Below are 20,107 nucleotides of genomic sequence, written 5' to 3'. Positions count from 1 at the left end.
ACTGTAGGAGTTCTTAGGCAATTAGTACAGGGACTGAAGATGAGTTTTCTTCCACAAATTCAGATTCAAAACTGTCTAGTGTTCTCTTCACTGAGGTCTTCTGCTGTTTACAGTTAGCATGGATAATGTCCAACTGAGTTATACTGCAGCAAATTCTGATATGTCAGACACATATTGAAGAATGCCTATTTATATTTCATGAGCTTACTCAGCATGCTGCCAATGGCTACTCACGACAATTTTAGTTAATATATGCTATTAAGTTATACTCGAGTTCTTATTCAATAGACGGTAATTTTAAAACAACAAGACTGTAAGAATATTTGCTAACACCAAATCTGAAGGAGATGCCACCACATCCTCTTCTGTTCAGTCAGAAAGCATTCAATGGCAATATCTATCAAAATCAGACACTCTTAAACTCTTTCACATACAACGGTAGTCCACGATTGAAGCTGCTGTAAAGAAACACTTTAATCAACTAAGAATCACATTAAATTGCCTTCTGGAATATTCACAAAGGTATTGTTTTTAGAGTAAGTGCCAAGGCTCAGTCTGAGCTTCTTAGCAGGCAGCTTTACTTTACTAGTACACATCTCATTTATACTGAAAATGCTAAAGTACCTGGCAGCTGCTTGCCATGCAAGATTCTCAGGCACACGAGGCAAGCTACATTATTGCACTGTGCTGGCAAATAGCATCTCCACCATTTTGGGTAATGATAAGTAATTTTTCAGTCACTCACTCTTTGCAGGCACTTGGAACCTTCTTTTCAACAATGACAAACAAGAAAAAGGGGCTTTCTTTTTGGCTGCAGTTTGTGCTACATATGTTTTGAACAAAAGGTTCATTTTTTGTAGCTATTTTAAAATTCCATTTGGTTACTTATGAGATATCTGAGCCTGGATTAAAAGCACTCTTTTTACATTCTGGCATTTTTCTTTTCAGTTCCTTTTTGGAGTCTGATAACACAGTGCATTTTTAATGCTTCAGACCTGGCTGCCTATAGCAGTCTACACAAATTTTTACTAGAGCAGAGCAGAATTGCAGCTGTTCAGGACTAATTTAGACCTTTAATTTCTCTTCATGCTGTAAACCAGGGCTAGCCAACATTATACCCTCCAACAGATGCTGTTGATTACAACTCTCGGTCCCAGCCAATTGCCAGGGATGATAGGGTTTTCGTACACAACACCTGACGGACACCACATTACCTATACCTGATGTAAACATTAGTATAACTTTATAACACTTAAGTTTAAAATAAGGAAATATTCCAGTCTTTACAGTATAGATGGTGAGAGGGGAATTAACCTGTCATTGTTCATAGAAGTCTATAGGTTAAAAGGAGGACAGTGACTGATTTAGACACACGTGGGGATGGTTTCAATACGTCATTCCTCATAGGATGGTTTAAGTACTCCATTTCTCCCATTTTTCTGTATCTACCTCATATGTAGATGAGAAGCTGAACTATTCTTCCCTGTGGCTGAGGAATTTATAGGTGGGTCATGATGCTAAATGTAGAGCGGGATTTGCAACTATGAAAGAAGAGATTAAAAAATCTGCATCCAACTGCAATGGAAGTGGGATGGAGAGACATAAGGGTTAAGGTAAGAGACGCAGAGAGTTTTTGGGAGCCCATTGGTCCCTTGCTAAAATAGTAGGTGTGGTCACTTACCAGTTGAGCGGGAATAGAAGAATGTGGTCCTCTCAGCAGAGGGATAGAGGCACTGGAAGTTATTTTTGAAGGAAGCTGTACTCTTTCCCCCCCTGGCTTTCACCTTGTTTCAAATCTTTCCTTTCCTTTCAGCTCCAACATGTTCACAGTGTTAATAGTTCCCCATGTCCATGAAATAATGACAACTACAGATCAAAATAAATAATTTTTATCGCAGTAGAAATAGAAATTGAGTGGGAGGTTATTGCTGTTTCTATTATCTCTTACATGTCACTGCATCCAAATAACTCTTTTCAACTGAAATACATTGTTTGGCCCAAATTTTAGGTCCCACAGAGGTGATGTGTGTGCAATGTTCCTATTACTTGATCTGCAAACTCTCACAAACAGCACTTACAGATGCATTCTTTCCACAGTCAAGCAGCCAAGCTTTGTAGAAAAATGCCTTAACCCTTAGGGATTTGATGCTACTATTAATGTAAAGTAAATGCATTAATTAAATTAATTAAAATGAAAAGGAGTAAGATCACTGTCAGGGAACTGACATCAGAGGAAAGGGAGGTGGTAGGGCTCCCAGAGACTGGGAGAGAGTCAGCAGCTAAAGCAGGGACAAGGAGGGGGAGCGAGGGGTCTCTGGAGGAGGATCTCAGTAATGCTGAGAGAGACGCAGCAGCCCAGGCAGGAAACAGCAGGGGAGAGAAAGGGGTGAGAGACACTTCCAGCGAAAATAGCGGGGAGGTGTCAGAAGCAACTGCAGGGAGACCCATGCTTCGCCGGAAGCTGCCACGTCGTGAGTCCAGGAGACGCGTTTCCGTTAAGGAACTTCTTTGCTGGAAGCGCTTCCGCAGGCAGCCACTGTCAGACTCTACTAGTGACTAGAGCAGACATGTCTGAGGAGCTCTGTCACACACAGAGGTTTGTGGGGCCACACAAACTCTGAAGGGGCACAATTTTAAGCACAAGCAGCTAATCATCCCCTGACAGCAGTCTGACAGTCTTTGTACGCTGCCTGTGCAGGAGAAAGCATCATGAGCAACCCAGCCGGAACCGGAGAGGCAGGGGTTGGAGCTGGTCCAAGCTTGGAAGAAAGGTATCAAGCTCTGGAGGTCCAACTTGCGCTGCAGACGGCGAGGCTCGAGGAGAGAAGGGCTCAGGATGCTGACAAGAAGGGGAGAACCACTCAGTTCCCCAGAAAGGTACCAGGATTGGTGCAGAAGTTTGGGGGGGACCCCAAGGATTACCATGCCTTTAGGACTGAGATGCAATATGCCCTGAATGTGCAGTTTGATGAGTTCCCTGATGAGGAATCGCGAGTTGCTTTCGTAATTGGGCATCTTGAGAAGGGGGCGCGGGACTGGGTTCGACCCCTGATGGCAACGCACAACGATATCCTAAAGGACACTATGAAATTCTTTCGTGCAATGGATATCATGTTTTCCAGCGATATTGAGGAAGGGGTGGTGCGCAGACAGCTAATGGCTTGCAAGCAGGGAAGCAGATCTGTCCGTGAGTACTGGACTGAATTTACCATGCTGATTCACAGATTGGGGTGGGATTTATCGGCAGCACCCATTCAGATGCTATTTGAAGAAGGTCTTTCTTCAGCTGTGAAAGACGAGCTGGCCAGGAGCCCCAGGGCGGTGTCTATGGATCAGCTGACCAAATCTGCGCTGACCATTGGAGCGCGCCAGGAGGCAAGAGCCTTGGAGAGGCGGGAAGGGAGAGGGGAACGTTGGAAGGAGTTACGCATTCCAGACATTCCTGAGCCAGCTTTCCCGCCGGCAGAGCCGATGGAAATCGGAACAGCCCGCGCGCGCGCAGTTTCAAAGCCCAGTGAGGGGGCGAAGAAGGAGGGAAAGGGAGCCCGGAAATGCTATCTCTGCCAACAGCCAGGCCACTTTGCCAGAGTCTGCCCCCAGAGGAAGGAATGGCAAGGGATGGTGGGAGCAGTTGAGGGGGGAGAGCAGGGAGAAACGGAGCAGGTAAAAGCCAACGCCTGGTTGCCAACGTCAGGGCACTGCAGCCAGGCCAAAGAGCAGTGAAAGTGCCCGTGCCAGAAGCTCCTCGACCTGCTCTAGTGATTGAAGTGTCGCTAGAGCTGCAAAATGGACACCCCCTAAAAATAAAGGCGCTGTTGGACTCAGGCAGCTCCTGCAATTTTATGAGCAAGGAGTTTGCTGCTGAACATCAGATACAGACTATCCCTTTAAGCAACCCCCTGCAGGTGACCACGATCGATGGCAGGGAACTGTTGGGAGGAGGAGTTAGCTTGCAGACCGTCCCAATGATAATGAGGGTGGCAAGGCACACAGAACTGATAGCGTTTAATGTGGCCACCTTGGGAGGCGCTCCCATTATTTTGGGAATGAGCTGGCTAGCCCTACATGATCCGCTGGTGGGCTGGCATCAAAGAGTGGTTTCCTTCGGTTCAGCACATTGCTTAGAACACTGCAGGGGGGAAAAGGGGTCAGCAGGGGCCCAAGCCACCCTAGCAGGGACTGAAGTAATGGGGAAGGGGAAGGTGCCACCACAGTATGCTGATCTCAGCGACGTGTTCAGCGAGAAGGAAGCTGACCAACTACCCCCGCATAGGCCCTTTGATTGCCAGATCAATTTACTCCCTGGAGCACAGCTTCCTGTAGGCAAGTTGTATGCCATGTCAGACAGGGAAATGCAGGAGTTGCGAGCGTTCATTGACAAGAACCTGAAGAGAGGCTTCATCAGAGAGTCCAAGGCAGCGGGGGGTAGCCCAGTGTTTTTTGTGGATAAAAAAAACACGGACAAGCCGAGGCTGGTATGTGACTTTCGGCGCCTAAATGCAGTGACAGAGCCGGCGGCTTTTCCTATGCCCAGGATTGATGATATTTTGACCAGGGTGCGAAAAGGAAAGATTTTTACAAAGCTGGACCTAAGGGGGGCGTACAACCTGATACGTATAAGGAAAGGGGATGAATGGAAGACCACCATGTTCACCCCTTTGGGGGCATTTGAATACCTCGTTATGCCTTTTGGATTACAAACAGGCTCCGCGTGTTTTCAAGCCTTCATGAACCACGTACTGGGGCCTTTGCTCTACAAGAATTGCGTGGCCTTCTTAGATGACGTGTTGGTGTATTCGGAGAATGAGGAGCAACATGTGAGAGACGTCAGAGAAGTGTTGAGCAGGCTGCAAGCCAACAGACTGTGGGTGAAACTGGAGAAGTGTCAGTTTCATACCAAGGAGGTGGAATTCCTGGGGTACCGCTTGTCAGACAAGGGGTTGGCCATGGACCCCGGCAAGGTTCAAGCGGTGCTGGAATGGAAAACACCCAAGACCAAGAAGGATGTGCAGAGGTTCCTAGGGTTTGGAAACTTTTATCGTAAGTTCATCCGAAACTTCGCCCACCTGACGGCGCCCATCACGGACTGTCTCAGCAGTAAAAAGAAGTTTGTTTGGACGGGGGAGGCGGAGCGAGCGTTTGAGGAACTGAAAAGGGCCTTCGCCTCTGATGAACAACTTCTACATGTGGATTTACAAAAAAAGCTGAGGGTCGAAACAGACGCTTCTGACAGAGCCATAGGGGCGGTGCTTCTTCTGCAGCCGGGGAAGGAGGGGTCAGAGTGGCGACCGTGTGCCTTCTTTTCGCGAAAGCTGAACAAATCTGAGAGGAACTACACGGTGTACGACCGGGAACTTCTTGCGATTCATGAGGCCTTCCGGAGATGGAGGCACCTGCTAATTGGTGCACAACAGAAGGTGCAAGTGTGCACGGACCATAAGAATCTAGAGTATTGGAGAACTGCGCGAGTGCTCAACCAACGGCAGTTGAGATGGGCCCAGGAGTTCTCCAAATTTAACTTTGAGATTTGTTACGTACCAGGCCCGGAGAACGTTAGGGCGGACGCTCTCTCACGCAAACCTGAATATTTGGAGGGAGAGGGTGCACCCGAAGAGACCCATGTCATTCCCGAGGACCGCTGGGTGTGTGGGGCGGCATTGGTGGGGCAAAGGGAACTGGTAGAGGGAACGGTGCAGGATGAATACGCCCAGGACAAACTCAGGGGTCTCAGGAGGGAGGGAGACAAACCCGGGGGTTTTGAGGAGAGAAATGGGGCGTTGTACTACAAGGGAGCGTTATACATACCTGAAGGGGAATTGAGGGAAAAGGTACTCAAGCAACTGCACGATAGCCCCACAGCAGGGCATTTTGGGCAACACAAAACCATGTGGCTGGTTACCAGGGAATTCTGGTGGCCCAAGGTCAGGGAAGATGTGCGGGAATATGTGAGAGGGTGTGACCGATGCCAACGAGCCAAGGGGGAGAGGCGGGCACCGGCAGGTTTATTAGAACCACTACCCACGCCGGAAAGGCCATGGGAGGCAGTGGCAATAGATTTCATGACTGATCTGCCCAGGTCCAAAGGGAAAACAGCCATCATGGTTGTGGTAGACCTGTTAACCAAGATGGCCCACTTTATAGCCTGCTCACATGCGGTCACAGCGGAAGAAACCGCTAAATTGTTTGTGGAAAATGTGTTTAGGCTGCATGGCGCCCCCTTGAGGGTGGTTTCTGACCGAGGGAAACAATTTACTTCCAGGTTCTGGAGGAAGCTCATGAGCTTATTGCATGTAGAGGTGAATTTCTCTACTGCCCGTCATCCAGAAACCAACGGGCAGGCGGAAAGAGCTAATGGTGTCCTCCAGCAATATTTGAGGTGTTATGTGAATGACAGAGAGAATGATTGGGTGGAGAAGCTGGCGTTGGCAGAATTTGCCTACAACAATGCAGAGAACGTGTCCACGGGGATGAGCCCTTTTTTGGCTAATCACGGGTGTCATCCCCGAGCCTTCCCAGGGGGGGAAGGGGAGAACTGGAGCGTTCCAGCCGCAGAACAGTTCGTTGAAGAAATGGAAGCGATCCATCGCCAGCTCCAACTTAATTTAAACAGGGCGAAGGAGGAATATAAGAGGCAGGCAGACAAAACCAGAAGGGAAGGGGAAAGCATTAGGGTGGGGGACCAGGTGTGGCTGTCCACCCAAGGGTTACTATTTAAAGGAGGTTGTAAGAAGTTAAGACCCAAAAGACTGGGCCCATTTGAAGTCACGCAACAGGTCAACCCAGTGGCTTTCAGACTCCGGTTACCGAACCACATGAAGTTGCACCCAGTGTTCCACAGGTCGTTGCTGTCACCGTATATAGGGGACAGAGAGGGGAGGGTCAATAGGGGACCAGCTATGGAGGAAAAAGAACACAGCTACCATGTAGCGGAGATTCTCGATTCCAGGTGGAAGGGAGAGCAAGTAGAGTATTTGGTAATGTGGGAAGGGGAGCCGGAGTCGGAAAACACCTGGGTCAGGGCAGAGGATGTAGATGACGAGGTTTTGATTGAAACTTTTCATCAGAGATTCCCTCGTAAACCCCAGCCAGTGGCGAGGTTCCGGAGGGAATACTTCGCCACCACCGACGAAGAAGAAGAGTTGGAGGGGTTCTCTGATTCCGAGGGGGAGGAGGATTCAGCGAGTCGGAACGAAGACCGATGGAGGGAAATGTTCGAGACGTCTGAAGATGAAGAGGATTCTTTTCGGGGTTTCAGCTCCTCACCGCCCAGAGGAGAGAGTAGGGGCGGGGGAGAAGGGGGCCCTGGAGGGGAGGTGGATGTCAGGGAACTGACATCAGAGGAAAGGGAGGTGGTAGGGCTCCCAGAGACTGGGAGAGAGTCAGCAGCTAAAGCAGGGACAAGGAGGGGGAGCGAGGGGTCTCTGGAGGAGGATCTCAGTAATGCTGAGAGAGACGCAGCAGCCCAGGCAGGAAACAGCAGGGGAGAGAAAGGGGTGAGAGACACTTCCAGCGAAAATAGCGGGGAGGTGTCAGAAGCAACTGCAGGGAGACCCATGCTTCGCCGGAAGCTGCCACGTCGTGAGTCCAGGAGACGCGTTTCCGTTAAGGAACTTCTTTGCTGGAAGCGCTTCCGCAGGCAGCCACTGTCAGACTCTACTAGTGACTAGAGCAGACATGTCTGAGGAGCTCTGTCACACACAGAGGTTTGTGGGGGCCGCACAAACTCTGAAGGGGCACAATTTTAAGCACAAGCAGCTAATCATCCCCTGACAATCACTTTATGCCCTTTGAATATAGAATGGACATTAATTAATACAGCATAGCTGTTTTGCTGTACCATCTTCCCCATCCTGAAACAAGCCTCCAAACCTGATGCCAGAATTGCACAAAGAGCTCGATATATACAAGTCTCTACGCAGACATAGTAATAAAACTGTGTCATCAAGTATGAACAAGGGGACACACAGTATGGTTGTCAGGGGAACGATGACTTTGAACTTCTTGACTTGTGAGTATAAATCTCAACAGTACAGCTGCCTTAATATAGCTCTTCGCATTTAACAAGCTCAGGTTTACAAATAAGAAGTCACTGCAACGGCAGACTGTTCTCCAAAAAACACTCCCGGCAAGTGAAGTTCATAAATGCAGGCTCACAGATGTGCAGTATAAGCAAAACCACTTTAATTGTAACAGTCCTTGGGGGCTGAAATGGTTGAAAAGGAGGAATGGTTGTGCAACCAAAGATGACTGCCACATTGCCCACCACAAAATGATGTACTGCAAGAGTACAAAGGCAGGTATCTTAGCCACTTCTTGTTATTACACAAAATTTGCCTTTGCTGCTACTATATTTACTATAGTGTGACAATTTATCATTTTTAGATTCAAGAATAACTAACTTTGCATGTCTTGTGGCACCTTAAACACAAACTGGATGGTTAAGGTTTCAAGAAGTATGATGCAAACTTATTCTCATTTGGCATACATATGGAAACAGGGGTATAAGATATAGGGGAGAAACTACTTATAAACACTTCTAGAGAACACACTATGGGCCCCTCAACCAGGTATCTTCTTGCTACTATCCAAAATGCACAAGATAGGCAAACTTGGGTCCCTCATTATTTCCTGCAACTGATATAGCAGCACTGCAGTTATTTGCTGAACATCACTCACTTAGTAAGGAAACTATAGTCTATTAACTAGTCCATTGAATACCATTCTGATGTAATGGCTCTCTGTGATATTTATATATAAAAATAAAATTCAGGCAACCAGAACTGTTCTCCCTGATGATACCATGGTATATACCTGGAAGTTTAAGCAGGCTGGAAGTAATCGAATAGGATGGTTGGGCACCATGTCCAAGTCATGTACAGCAGTATCCTGCCAAAGAACTGTGGCTGAAAAAGGTGGGGAAACTCAAGGATGTCCTATGGATACCCCTGTGACAGTAAGGCTCCTTTAAGACCTGGGCTTGGGGAAATGAGGGGTTAAGGGGAGTGGCCAGCTGCAGGGAATGGAATGGTAGAAGCTGGGAGGCTAATTATGATTCAGATCTATTGTTGTCAGCTTACAACAGTTTTTAGCTTTGTTCCCCAATACTTTACAAGGAACAATACCATCCCCACCTAAGCAGAAGTGCACACATGAAAGGGAATAGATCGTGCTCATTATCTATAACAGTGTTTCCCAACCACTGTTCCGCGGCACACTAGTGTGCCGCGAGATGTTGCCTGGTGTGCCGCGGGAAAAATTAAAAAATTTGAAAGATTTTTTTTTAAAGTCAAATTTTCGATTGGGGCGCCGTCACTAGATGACCCCTGGGGTTCCCTCCCTCCCTCCCGCTCTGCGCCTCCCTCCTCCTCCTCCTCCTCCGGGGAGGCCCTTCCTGGCTCTCGGCCAAGGCTTGGCGGCTGCCACTCACTCACTCGCTCGCCCACCCGTCCCTCCATCCCTGCACCCGGCCTCTCCCCCTCCGTCCCCGGCGCGGGGGCTGCCGGGATCCGTAGTCCCCTCACCCTTGGGCTCCGCGCCCGCGTGGGGTGCGCAAACTACGTTTCCCAGCGTGGCCTGGCGGGCCGGGCATTTTGTTTGAAGCGCTCTTCTCCCGGCCATGGAATGAGCGCAGCGGCGGCGGCCGGGCGGGCAGGGGCTCTTCCGCGCAGACCCCGCGCAGCCTGCCTGTGCCCCCGCGGAGATCGGGCGGCAGGATGGAGCCCGGGGATCCCCGCGGAGGCGGAGCGGCGCAGGCGGAGGCCGCCCCCCAGGTAGGGCTGCGTCGGGGGGTTTTAATTTTTGCAATGCTGCATCCGCGCCGGAGGGGACGCATCGGACCGCGGGGAGACCCCTTGGCGGGCGGGCAAGGCAATGCATGCGTGCAGGCGTTGCATGGAGTGCAGTGCAATGCAATGGCAACGCGGCGCCCTGCATGCATGCATGCAACGTCCACCGGCGCTCCAGACTTGGCAGGTGAGGGGGGTCCCCAGTGGGCGGCAGAGAGAGCCAGGAGGGCGAAGGGGAGCCGGGGGGGAGCAGCACTGCTCCCCGAGCCAGGCCCGGGGGGAAACTTCGGCGTCGTTGCGCCGGGTGTTGGAAGCGGAGGCTGGCGGGGGGCCCTCACCTGCAAAACCTGGTCGCCTCTCATATATTTCGTGCATTGCATTCATCGCCCGCTTTCTCCTCCAAGGAGCTCCCGGGGGCGCGCGTGGTTCTCCCCGTGTTATCCTCGCCACAACAGCCCTGCGAGGTGGGTCAGGCGAGTGGCCCAAGGGAGCACCCAGGGATTGTCCTGGCCAGGTGGGGTGATTTGAACCCTGCTCTCTGCCCGGTCTTCGTCCTCATTTAGCCCCCACATGTGCATGACTGTGCATGACTGAGGTTTTCCCCCCTCGTCTTGGCTATGGTGTGAGTCTGTGCTGTTAATTAATGGGGTTCTGCCTTCGGAGAAGATGAGCCAGCCCTCAAGGAGGTGATTATGTAATTTGCTAGCAATTCATGTCCCTCCCGGCGTGACGCTGCACGCTGACGTCACGGGGCTGTAATGGTGGTGTGCCTCGAGATTTTTTTCATGAAACAAGTGTGCCTTTGCCCAAAAAAGGTTGGGAAACACTGATCTATAAAATGCATATAAGTGAACGAAGCGCTATTTTGAGCAGGCAGTACTATCATTAGGTTGTCTGAGCTACAAAGTAATGAATACAGTTTGATAGCGAAGAAGTCTGACATGAATTCTTTGACTGATGTAATGATTACAGTATTAAAAACAGGCTGATTGATAGAAAACAAAATCTATGTGCTTCTTACTTGCAAATAATTGAATAAATATCAATGCTTTTCAATGAATGTGCTCTGGAGTACATTACTATTTTTGGGTGCTACCAGCGATAATTCCAGTTACAGTGTGCATTGTACCTTAGAATTTATAGGAGATCATTTGAGTGCCAACTGACCAAACTGGGCACTGGGAACTGGGAAATATAATGATTTGCACATCCTAGTTTTGCACATCTTTTATATTAACGTCCAATATATCATAAGATGAAAAGTTGTGCATTTTGTCTCCTGTTCATCAAGGATGTGTGGGGTGTATATACTCCAGAAATGGCACAGGGGAAGGTATTAAAGATGCACAGGACTGCGACTTCAATGTGATTTGCTTTTACTTAAAAATAATAATGCATGGGAGTCCAAGTCAAGGCTCTCCCAAAGTCATTTCTAGTTTGACCCAAATGATGTCTTTTCATCTGGAAAGTGTCATTTGTGAAAGCCTCATGAGAAATAATGTGCATCCTGCTTACATTTGTTGAAAATGCCCTTTGCTAGTGCCTCAACCCTTATCTGATTTTGCTACAGGGTAAATATATATGGGGTAGCCAATCACAGAACTCCCAGTTTAGTCAAATCCAGTTTGGTCCCAAGTATTGCACGCAACCTGATTTGAAGCCTACAACAAAACTAAAAGACATCTGAAGGCAGCCCTATATAGGGAAGTTTTTCATGTGTGATGTTTTACCGTGGTTTGATAATTTGCTGGTGCAGAATACCCTCAAAACCTTGTACGCATGCACACATATACATGCACTCACACTTACTTCCTGGGTGACTTACTTTTGCCACCGTCCCCTGATTCCCCTCCCACCATTGGGTCTTGCTCAACAGTCTGACAGGAGTTTTAGAGAAACTAAATAGCCTTAATTTTCAGTCCAAAAGGTCAATTCAAATAATGAGAATGAAAGTTGGGCTGAACTGTGCATCTGACTTCTTCATCACAACCATATACTACTAACTAAACGTGTGTTTCTTTTCAACCACACCCATATACATTCATGCATTACTTTTTTCATTATAGTACTCTGAAATGTTTAGGACGCAGTTATGACCTTGGATGACAAAGGAGTTCGGTCACCACCTCCACAGCTCTAGCTTTGTGAAAATTCATACAATCAAAAAATTGATTGAAGAAACCACCTTTTCACAACATCATCATATTGGTCCTGGTGGTTGAAAACTGACGGCACAAAGATGTTGAATAGCTGGAGAGGCTAAAAAGTCACCTTTCAGCTTAGTGCACTAATCTGGAGGTGAAGTGCGAAAACATAAGTTGTCAACATGAAATAACAAGCACCATCAGGAAAGAATGATAGAAGCATGTTTTCATTTGGGATGTTCTCTTAAAGAGATTAAATACTGTGTGTGAAAGTTCTTTTGGAACTTTTTTTTGTGGTGGGGGGGGGGGGAAATCCCACATTAAAAATTCAACTCTTTTTCCTGTAGGAAAGACTGACATTATTTCATGTAATAAAATTTCCAACCAACTGCGAGTTACCATTGCAGTATGTGTGTGTGTATTGCTTTCATCCCAAAGCAGGGAGCAGCATACGAAAACAGAATATAGAGTATAATACAGGTAAAATTCTAATAATCAACCTGTGGCAATCTTTCTTTCAGAGGCTTGTTATGTTTTGGACATTATGTCTGTCTTAGCATGTGTCTCTCCCTATACCACAGTGTAAGTTCCATGTAATATGGAGATCATGTAATATGTAGATCATGTTACTTCCATGTAATATGGAGATCAACAGGACGCGGGTGGCGCTGGGGGTTAAACTACTGAGCCTAGGACTTGCTGATCAGAAGGTCGGGGGTTTGAATCCCCACAATGGGGTGAGCTCCCGTTGCCCAGTCCCTGCTCCTGCCAACCTAGCAGTTTGAAAGCACGTCAAAGTGCAAGTAGATAAATAGGTACCACTCCAGCGGGAAGGTAAAAGGCGTTTCCGTGCTCTGCTCTGGTTCACCAGAAGTGGCTTAGTCATGCTGGCCACATGACCCGGAAGCTGTACGCCGGCTCCCTCAGCCAATAAAGCAAGATGAGCGCCGCAACCCCAGAGTCAGCCACGACTGGATCTAATGGTCAGGGGTCCCTTTACCTTTACCTTTAATATGGAGATCAAGGGGACCTAGGAGGGCCCTGAGTGCTGTGGATAATAAGAGCCCAAGAATTAAAAGGGAAACTGCCTATGAAATCCTTGAGTTTCACATGTTCGGAATGACCTCCTGATTCACTGCAATCTCCTTCACTTCTCCTGTCTTGTAATAGGTGATATTTGTTTTACATCAGTGTGTATCTTCTTCCAACATCCCTCTTTATCCTAATTCAGCTCCATACATGCCCTTCTGGCATCTTATCACCTAAATTTAACATCAGGCTATCTCTGCCTTTACTACCCTTTAGCCCAAACCAAAGAGCTGCTTGTCCAGTTGGAATACAGCCCCTATGATCAATGTTTTATTGCAATCTTCGTATTTTACAATAATTCATATATTCTCTGTGCTTTATTTAAACATAATTATGCAGAGCAGAAAGAAACAATGCTAGAAAATTCGACGTTGGCATAGGTTTCTGCAATAACAGCTTATACAGCATTATAGTATTCTGAGATTTCACGAGGAATCACAGATTAGTTAGGTCAAAATATTTAATTGCAATTCATTCTTACGAGTGTAAGAGTGCAAGGCAGAGCAGCACCAGAAAAGTATATGAGATCTGACAGTGAGGATGTTCATCTATTGATCTTCCCTTGCCCTACAGGAATAATAAGGCCACTTGAATGCAGCTGGGTGCAATTACAACTATTTAAATAGCAAATTTTGATACATTAATTGCAATTATTTGAATGGCTAGATTAATGTTGAAATCTGAGCATGCAGCCTCTCAATCTTTACTGCACATGACACGATTTAAAGTAGGGAATAATTAACAAACATGTTTAAACTATGTCCAATTAAGCAGCTTTGAAGCCTTTTTTAAAAAAAAAATACTTTCAAGTTTGTTCTACATATCAGCTAACTAGAATGGAAAAAAAATGCAATATAATTCAAATTAAGAATCTGTTCAGCACTATCAATTTTATTAATATCATATTGCTGGGTTTGTATGGCACCCTATGTGTTTACAGTATATCCCAACGAGCCAACCCCTAAGCCCAAGAAATATGTTGGAATATGAATAAATAGTATTTTATTATGGAGAAACACTGGGTGATATCCAACAAAGTCACACTCAAGAGTATGTCTACTCAATGAGTCTGCTTCAAGTACAGCAATAATAATAATAATAATAATAATAATAATAATAATAATAATAATAATAATTTATTATTTATACCCCGCCCATCTGGCTGAGTTTCCCCAGCCACTCTGGGCGGCTAACATTAGTATGGTTATCACCCAGTTCTATTATTTGTACAGTAACGATATTTTTTTTCTAAGAATGAGAAATAGTATTGTTACAACTTAAAGGCTAAGACATTTAGTGCAATCCATTAAATAACAGCTCTCTGGTGTTTCCATGCCCTCAGTCCTCTTGCTAGGGGAGGCGTCAGTCATTGTCCTCTCATGAATAAGATAATCTCTGCTTAAATGCCAGCCCATATGAATTGCTATGTAACATTGACCTCTAAAGTGTTTATTTAAAAAAAAATTGATTTGCTCCACTTCCAGCTTGTAAAGAGGTCAGATTTACTCTAACTGCACTTTCGAGAGTGGATTCATACATTTCTTTCTTCACTTAGGTCTGGTTCATACACAAAGTGGGATTGCTGTGTGCAGGCTCCCACTCCAAAGTGGTAACCTCTGGAGCTAAGTGGGTCAGGCAGATGATTCAGCCGAACATCAGCCTCACTGACAAATCAAAGAGAAAGATAACACTGTTTTAAATAACCACATCTCTTCTGAGTGCCGTGCAGTTTCCAGTTCCAAACGTTACAGCTGCAGGTAGGTTTCTAACTAGGTCTTATTCTTAAGCAAGCAATCTGCTCACAGTATTTAGCAACAATAATTCTACGTGCATAAGGTGGTGAAATGTCCTTCTTTACAGAAGGCAATCTTCTGTCTGAAGGAGTCCTCTGTTTAAACCAACTGTCCAGGCTAATTATGGCTCAAAAGAAACATAAGAAGGAAGTACAAGGGCCTTCAAGTATCCTTCCAACAGTCAGCGCCTAGAAAGCAGACTGAGGAGGCACACAAGTCATAGTCTCCCCCACTATGATGCAAAACAATCTATTTCAATTTAAAATTATAGTCATTATTGCTAAATTTGTACAAATTAACAAATAAATTAGCATATGCAAATATAAGACCTCTTTTATCCTCTTTTTTGCTGATGCATTTCCTTATTTTTGAAAATGTGTAAGGGCTCACCCTACCAGCACTCTAGAGCTTCGCTGATCACAGATAATAGAAGTTACAGTGGTTGAACATAAGAGCTAAGAGCTTGAACTTGAAAATAATCTACTTCCACACACAAAGGGGGAAAGAAGCATTCCAAGATCATTGGGTATTATTATTATTATTATTAATCTCTTCATTGTACGTGCTGTTTTACAGAGCAGTGTAAGCAAAATTGGAAGGCTCATTCTTCAGGAAACTTGCTGTCTGAAATTTGACAATGGTAGAAATAAGAATGGGAAGCAAGAGGAGGAAAGGAGTTGCAAGGGTAAAAATTGATATCCCAGCCTTGTATAAGAAAGAAGTGAGATTTCAAAAAGTATTCCAATGCATATATTTTTTTGTACAAAAAGCAATAGCTTTCATGGCACATCATTACCGTAAATATTATATATGCCTGCTTAGTATTTAAACACTGCAATGTATATGTTTATATTTCTATAAAGGATTTTGGAATGCTAATGCTCTTGTAATGCAAACATTTCATCCATTTGGAGCCATTTTATTTCCCTCTACATCCAATTACATTCCCTGTAAGTACTCTCTACAAGAGACAAATTTTTATGTAAATTTATTTGCAGTTCAGGATTGTGCTAAATAATTGCTAACAGAAATGTATTATTTAGCTGCAGGCTATCTTACTGCATTAGAATTAAACAGTAACTGTTGCTCTTTCAGCAATGGCAAGAAACACCAGGCTGATGTCAACATCACTTGGATTGCCATTATCATGGTTTCAAAGTAAATTTATATCTCTACCTTTCTGGTTCATGGAAGGAAAATTGGTTATTTCTAGAAGTCCCCAGCTATTTTCAGCCTAATGGCATGGGAGGGGGGATTCTCAGCTTATATTTTTCCTGGTATTTTAATTAAGCACATTTTTATTAGCCATGATTATACTATTATTTTACTTAGGATTACACTGTTAAAGTAATAAACATGTTGTATTGATCCATTAGAATTTTTGAGGGGCTAAAAATATTTCCTGATTGATGGGGCAGACTTCAAACGGTGGTGTTGGTGAATCAGCACATGCAGTCTGGCCATAGAAACCACCTATACATGTTGTTTGGACTACTGTAGTGTATAGGAATGTTGTTTGGTCTATATGGGGCTAAATTTCAAGGACATGCCCTCCAACATTTCTCCGATGAGAATGGGAACGTCATATTCCATTAGTAGTAGTAGTAGTAGTAGTAGTAGTAGTCATCGTTGTCATATAAATAGTAAACCCAGCCACTCTGGGCAGCTTCCAACATACAGTGGTACCTCGCAAGACGAATGCCTTGCAAGACAAAAAACGCGCAAGATGAAAGAGTTTTCCATTTTTTGAGTCGTTCCGCAAGACGAATTTCCCTATGGGCTTGCTTTGCAAGACGAAACATCTTGCGAGTTCTTGCGAGTTTGTTTCCTTTTTCTTAAAGCCGCTAAGCCGTTAATAGCCGCTAAGCCACTAATAGCCGTGCTTCGCAAGACGAAAAAACCGCAAGACGAAGAGACTCACGGAACGGATTAATTTCGTCTTGCGAGGCACCACTGTACATAAAAATATAAAAAAACATTAAACATAAAAAACCTTCCCCATACAGGGCTGCCTTCATATCAGGCATCCCCAAACTCAGCCCTCCTTATGTTTTTTTAGGACTACAATTCCCATCATCCCTGACCACTGGTGCTGTTAGCTAGGGATGATGGGAGTTGTAGTCCCAAAACATCTGGAGGGGCGAGTTTGGGGATGCCTACTTCAGATGGCTATGGGGTCGGATAACTCCATACCTTCCAACATTTCTCCGACGAAAATAGGAATGTTGTAAGGAAAAGCGGGACATTCTGGGATCAAATCAGAAACTGAGACAGCATCTCTAAATCTGGGACTGTCCCTGGAAATTAGAGACACTTGAAAGGCATTTGGAAACTTCAGAATACCCTTTAAGAATTCTGCAGCCAGAATACTGACCAAGGCCAGTCTTACAGCTTTACTGGCTGGGTTCACATGTGGACACAATTCGAAGTACTGATTATGACCTACAAAGTCCTACATGACTAAGGACAGGGTTACTTTTTTATTTTAAGCTTCAACAAGACTGTCAGGGGTTCAGGAGCTGAGGCACAGGAAAGGGAGGAAACAGAGAGCGAAGGGGAGGAATACGAAGGAAACATGAGCGATGACGGCGGCCCGAGATCTCCGAGTCTTTCCAGTGAATCGGAAGATTCACAGAAAGGAGCGCCAGTGGTCAGGGCAAGGGGGGCACCTAGGGGGATACCCCAGGAAGAAGGGACCAGAGGGGACTCAGAGAGCAGCAGTTGGAAATCGGGGCCAGCTTCCCCACCAGAGCGCAGTAGGGAGGAAGGGTCCCAGGTATCGGGATCCGGCGACTCGCCACAGGCGGGAGGGCTTGAGTCAGGATTGGCCACACCTCCGTCGGGGAGTGAGGAAACGGTCAAGAGGAAGGTGAAAAGTTGGGCGCGCGCGCCAAGTTCAAATGCGCAGGAAGGCGGCACAGTAAGCAGCCCGGAAAGGGAGCCAGGTCCTAAAGCCAGCCGCAAAAAGGGAGAAGGGTCCGGGGGGTCGGCGTCGGAAGAGTCCAGGAAGGAAGAGACCACAGGGGGCAGAGGGACCCAGAGAAGGAAGGAAAGGCGGAAGAGGTGGAGTAAGGCTAGAGTATTAAGTTGGTGTACAGGAGGCGGGGACTCAGACGGAGCTTCGCCGGTCTAGCTTCTAAGACGTAGAGCTGCACGCTGCAGCTTGGAAATGGAAACTGTAACTCAATAAAGACTTTTATAAAGTGGACGCTGGCTAGCGTGATCCTCTGTGAGCTGGGATCTGGAAGCAGCTCTGACAAAGACGTTTGTATTTTGTCACATTTCCAGTGTTGTTTACCATTTTTATCTCTCTGCTTTTAAACTTGTATGGTGCTCCTAATATGCAATACTGTTTTAAAGGCATAATGGGCTTTATTACTGTATGTTTTAGTTTAGTTTGGTGTGTTTTAGCGATTCTGTAAGCCACTTAGGATTTATTTATAAAGAGAAGTGAGATAGACATTTCTTTATAAATAAATGCCTAGGTTGCGGAGCTCTGAGCACCCAGAACAGATGCACCCCTTATTTGTGTCAACCAAAAAGCAATGTCTCAAAATCCTAGAAATATGACTCATGTGCTTTTTGCGAGTAACTACAGCGCTGTAAGAGTTAGAGAATCCATTTACTTTAAGTGGACAATAATATTCCAGCCGCAGAGAAATACTTTGTTGCACAGTCCTTAATTTTTTTTATACCTGCATTATATTCACAAAGTATTCCCTCCCTCAAAAGAAAGTTGAACCACACACAATGGCCCTGAATTCCACAGCCAGGAACTAGACAAACTTTCTGCACTGAAATGGCCTGTTTAATTCATTTTGATGAGTACTTTATCCCCAATCAAACAGGAAAATGATCCAAAAATTAAAGATCTGATTAATGCTTTCTGTGACGTTATAGCAACTCCTAAATATTAATCAAATCTTAAGGACAAGCATTTAGTTATTCTCAAAACTCATAACGAAGCACCTGCAGTTTGTAAGAGGGAAAATAATAATTATTAAAGCCTATGAGTTACAGAGGGTGCTTTGATTAGTCTGAGACTTTTCCCCCCTTCTGCCTTCTGTAATCAAGTTAATTATTGCATGCAATAACTCCTGTAAGGATTACACTGTATTTAACAAAGCAAGCCTTGTGCGCGGGTGCTTATTAATTATGACAGCTCCCTGCAAAGCCCTATTACTAGTTAATGCTTTATTCTATAAAGAGATGTCTCCTACTTCAGAATCTAGTTCTGTCTCAATTTACTTCTGAAAATATTGGCATTACACCAACCAGTTGTCTAAGTCAGTTTTAGCTTGATTCGAGGGGTGGGGCAGCAGTGAGGGGAGTCTGGAAAACTCGAATTCACATTGAAAAGAAAACAAGGGGTGGTTCTTGTTTTCGTTCACCAACCAGTTAGCACTGTCCTGTTCAAAGAACCAGTAAATCACTTCAAAATGTTTCATGAACTTTACCTATCCATTACAAAACCAACAATATATTTTAATCAATAGGGTCCAATTCTGTATTGACTGCATCTAATTTCTTTGCATAAGGCATGTGTAGTGAGGCCTTACTCCAAGTGAGGCATAGGCAAACTCGGCCCTCCACGTGTTTTGGGACTACGATTCCCATCATCCCTGACCCCTGGTCCTGTTAGCTAGGGATGATGGGAGTTGTAATCCCAAAACATCTGGAGGGCCAAGTTTCCTATGCCTGCTCCATGCCAACCTGACATTTAGCAACAGCAGCCAGAGACCTGAGGGCTGGGTGAAGGACAACCATAATTCCCAAGGATGAAGGAGTGGCTGGCCCATGGCATAGTCCCTAGCTGCCTGTGCCATGTGCTCTTTACCCGGCGTGCCCCACCACCTACACCATACCATCCCCTACCCTGTACCACTGCGATTGGGGCCATTAATCCTGTAAGCAGTCTAGTTATTGCATTTTCCACTAGCTGAAACTTCTAGACCAGATCCAAGGGCAGCCTCACAGAAAGTGCAGTAATCAACCCTTGAGCTTACCAATGCGTGGACCACTGCAGTCACAACTGATCACCAGCCCAAACTGGTAGAAAACACCTCTTGACCACAAAAGGTAACTTGGGCTTCTAGTGACAGAGATGGAGTACCCCACTATGTACCTGCTAATCAGAAGTGCAACTCTGTCCCAAACAAGCAACTGATCTATGTCCCAGGTAGACAAATTGATTTAGCAGTGCCAGGATCAATAACAAGTGTGTGTGTGTGTGTGTGTGTGTGTGTGTGTGTGTGTGTCTACCATCAATAATATAATCATCACAGTCTGTACCTTC

The 20,107-nt window shown here is 45.7% G+C and overlaps 1 protein-coding gene across 9 annotated transcripts in view; it reads right to left on the bottom strand.

The window, feature by feature from the left end:
• Positions 1-20,107, bottom strand: part of ZNF385D (zinc finger protein 385D) — a 567,358-nt gene that overhangs the window by 337,730 nt on the left and 209,521 nt on the right. The window lies entirely within an intron of this gene.

The sequence above is a fragment of the Podarcis vaucheri genome (assembly GCF_965113315.1).
Source record: "Podarcis vaucheri genome assembly, chromosome: 12".
Lineage (NCBI taxonomy): Eukaryota > Metazoa > Chordata > Lepidosauria > Squamata > Lacertidae > Podarcis > Podarcis vaucheri.
Note: the sequence above shows the minus strand (reverse complement) of the source record. Positions and strands in the feature narration are given on the sequence as shown.